Source organism: Trachymyrmex septentrionalis, unplaced genomic scaffold (genome assembly GCF_001594115.1).
Source record: "Trachymyrmex septentrionalis isolate Tsep2-gDNA-1 unplaced genomic scaffold, Tsep1.0 scaffold161, whole genome shotgun sequence".
NCBI lineage: Eukaryota > Metazoa > Arthropoda > Insecta > Hymenoptera > Formicidae > Trachymyrmex > Trachymyrmex septentrionalis.
The window spans coordinates 606,700-617,185 of NW_017304770.1; the positions used below are offsets into that span (position 1 = coordinate 606,700).

The 10,486-nt window shown below is 31.8% G+C and overlaps 1 long non-coding RNA gene across 1 annotated transcript in view; it reads left to right on the forward strand.

The window, feature by feature from the left end:
- The first annotated feature begins 10,056 nt into the window (after window positions 1–10,056).
- The window catches only part of LOC108746256, a 15,971-nt gene continuing 15,541 nt past the window's right edge, over window positions 10,057–10,486 (forward strand). The window contains exon 1 of the long non-coding RNA XR_001939157.1: window positions 10,057–10,147. This is a non-coding gene — a long non-coding RNA (uncharacterized LOC108746256). The remainder of the gene's footprint in view (window positions 10,148–10,486) is intronic.

The following is a 10,486-nucleotide window of genomic DNA, read 5'->3' on the forward strand; positions in this document are numbered from 1 at the left end:
AGCATATCATGTGGAAGCTATCATGTGGTCATGATGTAATATTTCCTAGGTAAATAATTGTTTTCTATAAAACTAGCAAGAGATGGTTATTAATTTTCGTAGTTTATTTTATTGTAATTCCATATTTATACTTTACAACGTTGTATTTAATTTATATTTTCATACAATAATAACGTTCTGTTCATAACAAAAAGAGAGAACTCTGTAAGAATCATTATAGCCAATCTAGGCATTCTGAGAGCGTGTACACATTGATGTAACATTTTCTTGCTACTTTTATTATTCCAGACTATGGATTTCAGTTCACCTGCTTAAATATTATGGAAATAAGTTGATAAATAAATAAATCAATTGTATGAAAAATAGTTCTTCGTGTATTTTTACGTGTCAAAAATATACCAATATATAAATTTATATATATTTATTTTTATAAAAATTAAATTGTGTATCACTATATTTTCTACTTTTCTAATATTTTTTTACGAATAAAAGTAAAACATATACTTGAGTCATATTGGATACATACATAGATATCCAATATGATCTAAATGCTACTTTTTCTTTAAACTTTTATTGCATGATCCACGCAAATATTTGAAAATGTCTTATATTTCTTTTCAATGTTCAAAATATTTCTTCTTTTGAATCTGATCGTCAGTTTTCAATTTTAGATTTAACAAAAGTTAAAAGAAATCGCAAAGCTTAGGCCATACAGAGTCTGGTTACCTTACAGATGTTAAAATGAAGAATGTTAAAATAGAAGCTACGTAAAGGGACGATAAAACATTGGAAGTTTTCACAACTAATTGTCCACTGAGAGCAGGCGAATATTGTTTGCAATCAATTCTATCGTTAATGCTCATTTGTATAAATACTCAGATTGTGAGAATTGTCCACACCACATGTCCATCTCGCAGAACATTCGGCGAGATCGTCGCCAATTTAAATTGCTAGAATCTCGTTGCATGCAATAGCATCATCATGTTTTGTCTTCTTAATTTTTTCTTTAATTACGATAAAATAATTTTTACCGTGAAACTATATGGGTCTATTAGTTATATAAATAATTAAAAAGTACGATCTTGCAATTTAATTTATTGAATATAAAATGGAGATCTATGTCTGCGTGATAATTCAATATTTTAAGATTGTAATATTTTAAGTTACAAGGACTTACGATAACTCAGACTTAATTATTTTTCAACTAAACTGTCGAGACATGAAACGTTTTTGGATTATATATGTAAGAAGATGAAATGCTTTTTACAAAAAGCGGCTTTTAAACTTAATAATTATAATTTGAATGAATAAATGAAATTATTCTTACTTTTCATTAAATAGGCTTTATTATTTTAGCAGAAGTAAGCGCTTTCGCGAAAGCTTTTCTATTTTAATTAGCTTTAGATAAGTTGTAGAATAGTTTAAAATGAGAGATACCTATATTTTGTATTTTATTGAATTTTCAGAAGTTGAAAGACTTCTATTAATTCAACAATTCAACAATTTTTCATTGCGATCGGAATTATAAAACGTATCGAGTATCTTTCAAATATACGAACGCGCTCCAAATAGATGAATATATTATTTTCATAATGTTTGGACTCAGACCTTTCTCTTGTTTTCAAGAAATCCTTATGGAGTTATACTAACTTTTGATCTGATGTACTTTGTTGACTTTCATTATACTCCTTTTAGATGCTTCATATTTTGTTGCGAAAAGTACGTATATTTGCTTTTATCACAACGTAGGAGAAGGAGAAAAGTATCTACGGATTACGAAGTAGTTTACGTCTCGCTCTTGATCTAACTGTCTCGCGCGCTTTTCTGCCATTCTGTGGAAGATCCCGGGAAAGGTCAGACTCTTCGATGAGAGGCGTACTTCCGGAAGCGCTCGTTCGACGTTTGTATGAGTTCTTAAAACCTGGGGAAGAAGCAGTCTGGATGATTGTTAAAAGTTAGCGGAGTGTCCTTAATCGCGCGCGAAATAAAGGTACGAGTGACTCCTAAAGAGTTCACCAGAAACGTTGGATAGTTATCAGTCGGGAATTTCGTTGTCGACGATCTAAAGTAGATCTCTATTTAAAGTTGCGAAAGTACGATGCCCTTTGACAAAGGGGAACTCGTCTTTTTCCAACGGCTTAAGCTCAATATCATTTAGATGCCTTATGTAGTTCGAATGACGATTATAAATCTTTTATGCTGTTCTTTTCAAAAAAAAAAAAAAAATTAACATTTTACTTTGCAGTAATAATAATTGAAATAATTTATAATAAAGAGATGATAAATGTGAGTGTGAGAGATGACGTAAGAGATATGACAGATGATAAGTGGCGCGCAAAATCCTCGGGCTAAATGGATTTTTCACGTTTTCTTTTAAAAACGAAGAACAAAGGAATTTTGACTAGAATTGTATCATATTGTATAGAAAAAATTCATTTTTTTATTATTTTTTTTTTATATTATTTTTTTTTTTAAGTATTCATATACACAATGCTAGTTCAAAATTCCTTTGCTTTTGAAAAATTCATCTGGTCGGAGACTTCTTCTGCACGCCACTGTAAAAACGCAGTTAAAAATTTTATGTAAATTTTAAAACATTGTATTTCAGATGTAATAAGTAACTAAACGACATATTAAACATATATTTTGAGAAACAGATATAACTTCGAAAGATAATTTGTGCTAAACGATCACGCTTAACTCGTTTACCAGTAGAATAGTAGTCTTTGCTTTTTCTCACGTTTCACAAAACACAGGAAAACGGAAAACATGGACGTGCGATGTACTTCTTCAACGAAGGGTAACTCCTCTAAAGCAGTTTAAATCGCTTCGCAGCACGACAGAAAGAATAAACTTATGACGAACCGGCACGTCATGCGGCGATCAACGTGATTAAGGTTGTATTAAAGACTGCATTACTCGATATGCTTATACTTGCGTCGCATATTTTACATTATATTTTAAATAATTTTTTGTTATCAACATTATTAATCTCCGGCTAAAATTATTTTTGTCAACGACGCAACTATTTATACGCAATTTATTACGCGTAGAGTACAAGATCTTTTTATACGAATGAAATTTATTCTACAGCCTTCACTCTTCATCTACACGATGTATCGCTACTGTAGATAAACAAGAATTTATATATCATAATAATATGTTATATAGAAAATAAGAAAGAGAGAGAAAAATTACGCTATATATTTTTGAAATTTATATTCTCTGTCTTTATTTAAATTTGAACTCTTAAAAAATAATATAAAGTCAAATCTTCATAAACGCTATATGTTTTATAGAGAATCAGTAATTTATAAATAATTTATATTAGTACATCATTTATATGTCTCAATAATTTATAATATATTATCAAATCTCAACATACATACAAAAAATATTTAATCTTTTTAATCTGTATATTCATATTTTAAACCTGTTAATCCATTTTATTTATTCTTTCATAGATGGTTCTTCATGTTTATGACGTTACGAGTTGTTGCCTCTGATACTAAACACACTTAACATCGAAAAGTTATGTTGTAGAAGTTGTAATCGGGTAGTAGTTGAGAGATTTACGTAGTGAGAGATGGTTATTTATTGCGGTGCATAGCGTAACGGATAATATGTCGCGCGATGAAGTAAAGTCGAGTTATTACGAGCGAGATAATTGATATACATTATTCGGAATTGCATGTGAAAGGAAATCCGTGCCGACTTCAATCAAGTCAACCCAACGTGACATGAAATCTTTTGAAGAAACATTACTATTTAAATGTCACAAAATAACAGTTCGCAATTAGAAGTGAGTACATGAATTAAATGCTTATATTTTCGCAAAGAACAACCAGCGTTAGGCTCGAATAGCCTATTATATATTTATCTCTATTCTTTAAATACTTACACACTTAATATTTTCAATACCAAGATATATAGAAATTCGATGATTAGGAAATATTTATTAACAGTACATACTATCTTTGATATTTCGATTATTATATGAAGAATTTATTTGCAAATAGTTATTGGTGAAAATGTTTAATAAAACAATGACGGTTTGAAATTTCTGATACATTTAATACTTCGATGCTTTCTTATTTCAATTTACAATATTCTTTTTAATAAATGCGTATTGACGGTTGAGCGGTTTAATATTTCATTTCTATTCTAAACAACGAGACAATTTTAGTACGATGAGCACAAAATACAGTTTATAGAAAACATAAAACATAATAGAAGTTTGCATTATTTAAGACGCGTTTCCTTCGAAACGGCTGTTGCATGCCATCACCACGAAGATTTATCTCCTCATTATTTTTCCTTCTTTCTTACTTAACAAGATCGATACAAAGCTCATTATTTTTAACGAAAAGTTGATTTTATAACGCGATAATTTTTTTATAAAAAAAAAATAGATTAACGATCGCAAAAACTGCTCTTATATCTTTTGTTATCAATATTTCATTAAACTCTCCGTGATCTTTCATGATAAATACATCGTATAAATTTCGCAGAGCTTTATGTCGATCTTGTTAAGTACGAAAGAAGGAAAAATAATGCGGAGGGGATAATTTTCCGTGGGTGATGGCATGCAACAGCCGTTTCAAAGCTAACACACCTTAAAGCTGACGAAGGCCAGCCGACGTGCATCGCGCGGATTGCGCCTTCCCGTAAAGAAGTACGATGTAATGCTTATTTATCGCCGATATTAAGTACCAGCGTGGCGCACGGCTATTGAAGTAAAGTGGGTCGACCGTCATTCCTATTATCGTGGCTCTCACTCACGTTTTTCCAGGAAAACGAGATTAATTCTTCGGCCGAACGTCGATTTCTGTCTCGCGAAGAGTCGACAATTTACCGGCGTTAACGTGAATATCTCGCCAAAGTGAGTCTTTCGACGCAGTATTTTCCACGTATTGCCTATAAACTGTATTATTCTGTTTGCTCCGGTTTGTTTCGGTGAGCTCAGGTGTTTCCGTAAGTTTTTGTGATAGATGCACCAAGGTGGACTTTTTTTTATACGTGACGTGCTCATGGCGAATTTATATGGAATGTTTGTAGGCGTATTATAAAACTTTGCGCTCGAGTGTTTTGAATAAACGAGTAGTTGCCGCGAGTTAGATTATGGCGATCAGTTTAATGGCAAGTTACAATTTTTCCCTGTGTCTGAAGTTTCTCTAAACAAATTTCTCTAGACATTTGTCGTGATATTTATGTCGAAAACAATTGTAACTATCGTATCGTAAAGAAGACTTCATTTTTTTATGTTTTTATTGAAGTGTTTTTTACGGGAGGCTGAGAGTCTCTAGTTTAAAATTACTTTCCGGAAACACTTCAATAAAAGTACAAAAAATGGTATGCTGTTACATTTTCTTCTTCGCAATTGTTTTTGACGTAACTACAAAAAAATATTGAATTATAAACTGAGAGAGAGAGAGAGAGAGAGAGAGAGAGAGAGAGAGATGTCTATAACTTAATATTAGAAATTCTCTCTCTCTCTCTCTCTCTCTCTCTCTCTCTCTCTCTCAATGATAATTTAATATAATATTTTGTTATGCAATGATGCTGAACAAATTGCTAAAGAGATTTGAATATGTATTGGCATGTTATATTTGACGCTAATTAAATGTATTCATTATACTCGTAATATAGCACATGTTAGATTTTTATTTATACACTTTAAGATTTGTACACTTTTAATTATTCGCCAATATTAATATTTTTTATTTCTTCTACCTCTTTTAGAGAAGATAATTTTATTCTTTTACCTTTTTGAGAGGAGAAAGAGATATTTATTCAACGTTTAAAACTTCTCAATATTTTTAGACTTTATTATTAATTATTGTAATCATAATAATATTTAATTTGACCTGAAATTAAAGAATTTTTCTCTTCTATGTTACTAGTAGTTATGTAATTTCTTTTTTGGGATCCTTTAGTGCAATGATATGTTTCCCTTCTCCGTTCTCTTTTTCTTGTCAACCTGGTTGCACTCTCGAGATGCGAGTAAAAGACAACCACCTCTTCGTGCTCTTACTGGCCCGGTGCCGAGGGCGATTCTTTGTTGCCCTTAAAGCAGAACTTACCTTTTTCTCGCCTTTTATCGGCTATGATGTCGCTGTTAGGTCAAATATAAATATTTGTGTTGAAAATCAATAAGAATTTAAGTAAGAATTGCAATGCAATTTGATTGTATTTAATTTGCAATTTTATTAGTATGTTGGTTACGATCAATTAAATATTTTTGTAATTTAATTTTGTAATTCGCAGTGTTGGGTACTATCTAGATAGGCACATATATTGAAATATTATACATTTTATCTGAGCCTGTATTTGAGATACATTCGAGTTGAAGTATCTGTATCTGTATCTAGATATAAAGCAATGTATGAATTGTATCTGAACTGCTTTTTATATAGGTTTTCAGATACATTTTCACGTACTTTTTATCTTTAATGAAAAAAAGTATGTCCCTTTTGAAGATCATTCTTAATCTTCAAAAGGACTGACTAAATATGTATATAATTGTTATTAGTGATGCCACATATAGATTTGTGTACATAAATTAAATTCGAGCCGTTTGGGGAGGACACTGTCAGCGCTATTGCATGTCATTGGCTACGTTCAGCACAGAAAGCTTTGTTACTGTTGTTGCAAAATTCTTTAATATAATTTATTCATTTATAAATCTACAAGGCACTAAAACCAAGAACCAATCGTATTAAAGAATTTTACAACGGTTGCAAAACTGCTTTTTTTTAGTGAACTATTATCATTATTATAATAAAAATAACTTAAAAGTATCTGGTATGTATCCGAGATATTTTTAAAGATATCTGAATATCTATATAATACATTGGGCGATTCAGCGGACTCAGTTGAGTGAGCACTCGCTGTTATTGGTATATTCTTTTAACTCATCCAATCAGAATTTTAGATTTAGAAGAATATATTTACAATATACCAATAACAGCAAGCGCTTACTGAACTGTTGAGTCCGCTGAATGCGTCCATTTTTTCACATTTATTTATATCTATGTATCGGGATTTTAAGAGTATCTTATCTATCATTCGTAATTCCTTGTTTTATAATAAAGCTTTTAATTATTATTTTTTTTATTGTACTTTTGTACAAGAAATTCGCAAGCTTTATAAATATAGCAACTAATGGATGCGTATCTAGTTACAACCCACTGCCGTTTCTCTATCTCTTTCCTCCTTTTCTTCTTTCTCCATCCACTCTTCCTCTCTTTCTTTCTCTTCCGATATATATGCAGTTAATTCAGAGGCCGATCAATATCAGCGAGGGGCGAGTAGCTTCAAGTGATATTTTTTCATTGAGCCTCTCGGGGACTTCGGCGGTGGTTCGGTGGTGGAGAGAGGCTGTTATCTCATCCGTCGCGCGGTCGCGCTTTTGTTGCTCGCGGCGACTGTCTCGCGTTAATTCTGAAATACTGTCTTGGATGACGCTTTATCCGGCAGCGAACGCACCATTTTTACGAACGCCTCTGGTAATTGCAGCAATTTTAATAACGCTACGCGCGCGGGGCGTAATTAGCAGCGGTGTTAATGCAAAGGCGCCGTAATGGCCCGAGAAATGAATATTTGCTCGTGATAGCGATATCCAATGTAACACGAAGCGCATCATAAAAATTAGTGTAATCAGCATGACCAACGTTCGAGGATCAGGAAAGTAATATGAACCGCTTTTATCTTATTGACTCCGTAAGAAATGTTCGTAACTAACTGTGTTCCCTTGCTCTCGATAAAACTTAGTAAATCGAAACGAAGTTGACATGTTTCTTGCATTTACTGGCATTCACTTTAAGACTCCAAATTAATTATGAAAAGTATTTCTGCTTGATGCTATGTCGAAAACCATTTGGTACAAGAATTATTATTTTATTTGTGGTAGTGCGTTAAAAATGATATGACTTTTTGTTGAGAAAATATCTTTTTATTTATGATACTTTCTGCAAATTTCGTATAATTTTATTGTAAATTTATAATATAATAATATAATATCTCGAAGAGTTACTCTGAAATTAAATCATTGAAAACGGAAAGCATCGAAAATTGAGCTCAGCAGAATTATATGAAGCATCGTATCATCCGCAAATTTCAGAACGACATTGACAGCGTCGTTCTCGAGATACTAAATTTAGGTCGTTAGGGGAATGCCGTATTTCGCATCGTCGACTTACACGCGGCGCCGGCTGTCGCGATACTAATCGATTATTCCGACGATGATGCGCCTTATCCGGATTTCCCGGCGGTGAGCCTTATGACGAAGTGCCGGATAAAAGATTCTGTCGGCAAGTATATGAAAGAAGGATGAAGAAATCGTTTGGTCCTAGGATTCCGTTCGCGTTCGGTTGGCGTATCGCCAGCAAAGTAAATCGCACCGAGATTGATTTATGACTGACTGAAGTTTTTGTCCCCGTACCATCACTAGGGGTGCTTATCAGGAGCCCGTTGATTTATTCCACTAATATTAGGATTATGTTTAACTAAAACATATTTAATTACGTGCTGCGAGCAGGTCCACATGTAACACGATTTTAATGGCAACTATAAGCTATTACAAGCGAGAATTTTCAAAAAGAACGAGTTTAGAAATGTTCTTAAATTTCATTAACTTTTAAGTTACACAATTCGAACTTAATTTCATAACATTATTATATTAACTTTAATGTATTTATAACTAAAAAGTATATTTGTGGACATATACAGTACATAAAATTTAATATATTTTTTATGAAAATTAATGAAATTTAATGTATACGTTCATTACATTTACTATAATTTAATTTTCAGTTAAATCATTCATTATTTTTTATTTCGTTCATAACCACGAACTTCATTTACATGTAAAGGAAGCTCGTGGTTACATTTCTAACAGTGTATATATATTTAGAAAAAAATGGTTTTGCTGAAATATCTAACAATTTAACTCGATACAAATCTGAAAGTAACTTTATTGTCAACTTTATTATCAAAATAATTATGTAAGACAGGTTAGAGTTGTTAGAATATCAAAACTGCAGCTTGCTTGAGTTTCTACATAATAATTACTTCAATGATTCAATAAAATTATTTTTAGATCTGTACATACCTAAGTATTTTGATCAGCAAAATCGTTCTTTCTGTATATATTTTACATTTCTAAAGAAATGTATTGTATAAAATTTTAAACTATGATATTTTATTGTAAATTAAATTACGAGTAAGAAGAAAATGTGCAAAATAATGAAATTGAATTGAAAATGAATAACATAGAGGAAAGCCTCCTAATATGAGATAGCGGCGTTTCTCCTAAATTAATAAACGCTATCTATTGATTTCACCATAAATTTATTGGATTGAAAACTATTTAGTAAAAAGTTCATTATTAAATCATGTCTGTAGTCATTGTAAAACAAGATTTTAGAATTTCGATGTCTTCAAGTTTCATTGAAATTAGCCTTTAAACCTTTATTATTTAATAAATAAATATTTGACAATAAATTCATCATGTAGTGATAGAGTAAGGTCGTACTAATAGAAAAATACGGGATATGTTGAATCGCTTAATTGCAAAAGTTAGATACGATGATCGTAAAGCATGGAAATCGTAATATGAGATACCCAGAGTATTTCTAATATGAAATAACCCATGCTCCTATGTATAGTGAAAATCGTTACTAAAGTATAAATGTTATTGTATAATAACAAAAAAGACAACCGGAATGAACGTCGAGTGCTTATATCAATATTTGATTTGAACTACCTGAAAATGAATTCTGGTTAGAATCTATCGCCTGCTCATCTTTTTGCGCACGCTGGCTGTATTTGTCTGTATTTTAGAAACATTAAATAAAGTTTTTTAATTGCAATACTGATATACTTTGCGTTTTACTATCTTTTCTCGGAGCATCTTTTATTAGGAGCACAATTTTTTGACTTTGCGATTTGCTCACTTTTCACATTTCTTTAATTTTCAAAAAAAAAAAAATGAAATTTGAATTAATTTCTATATAACATTACCTTATAGCTTATTAAATTCCCTTCGAAATGATCTATTATTTTTTAAAATTCTGCCCATAGACTTCTAGCATTTACCCAAAATGAACTCGGTATCTCACAATAGGGGGCCTTTCCTCTACTATTTGTTCGCTGTTATATCGTATATTATTATCGACAATATATTATTCTAAATAGTTCATAGATTAATCCGTATTGTACTCAATTTATGTGTCGGCACTTTTGCACGCGTACCATACGCGCACATTTACGGCAAAATCATTTGCGCGAGTTATCGCGAGTGAATCGCAGCGGCAATCTCGACTGGCGCCCTCCGTTGCGCTTCATTTGGTAGATGAGACCGACATCTGTGACAGTACAAGATTCTTTGCGTACTCGTTCGAGATTTGGGTCAGATTACGGAATGAGTATATATACGTATGATATTACGTACACACACACACACACACACACACACACACACACA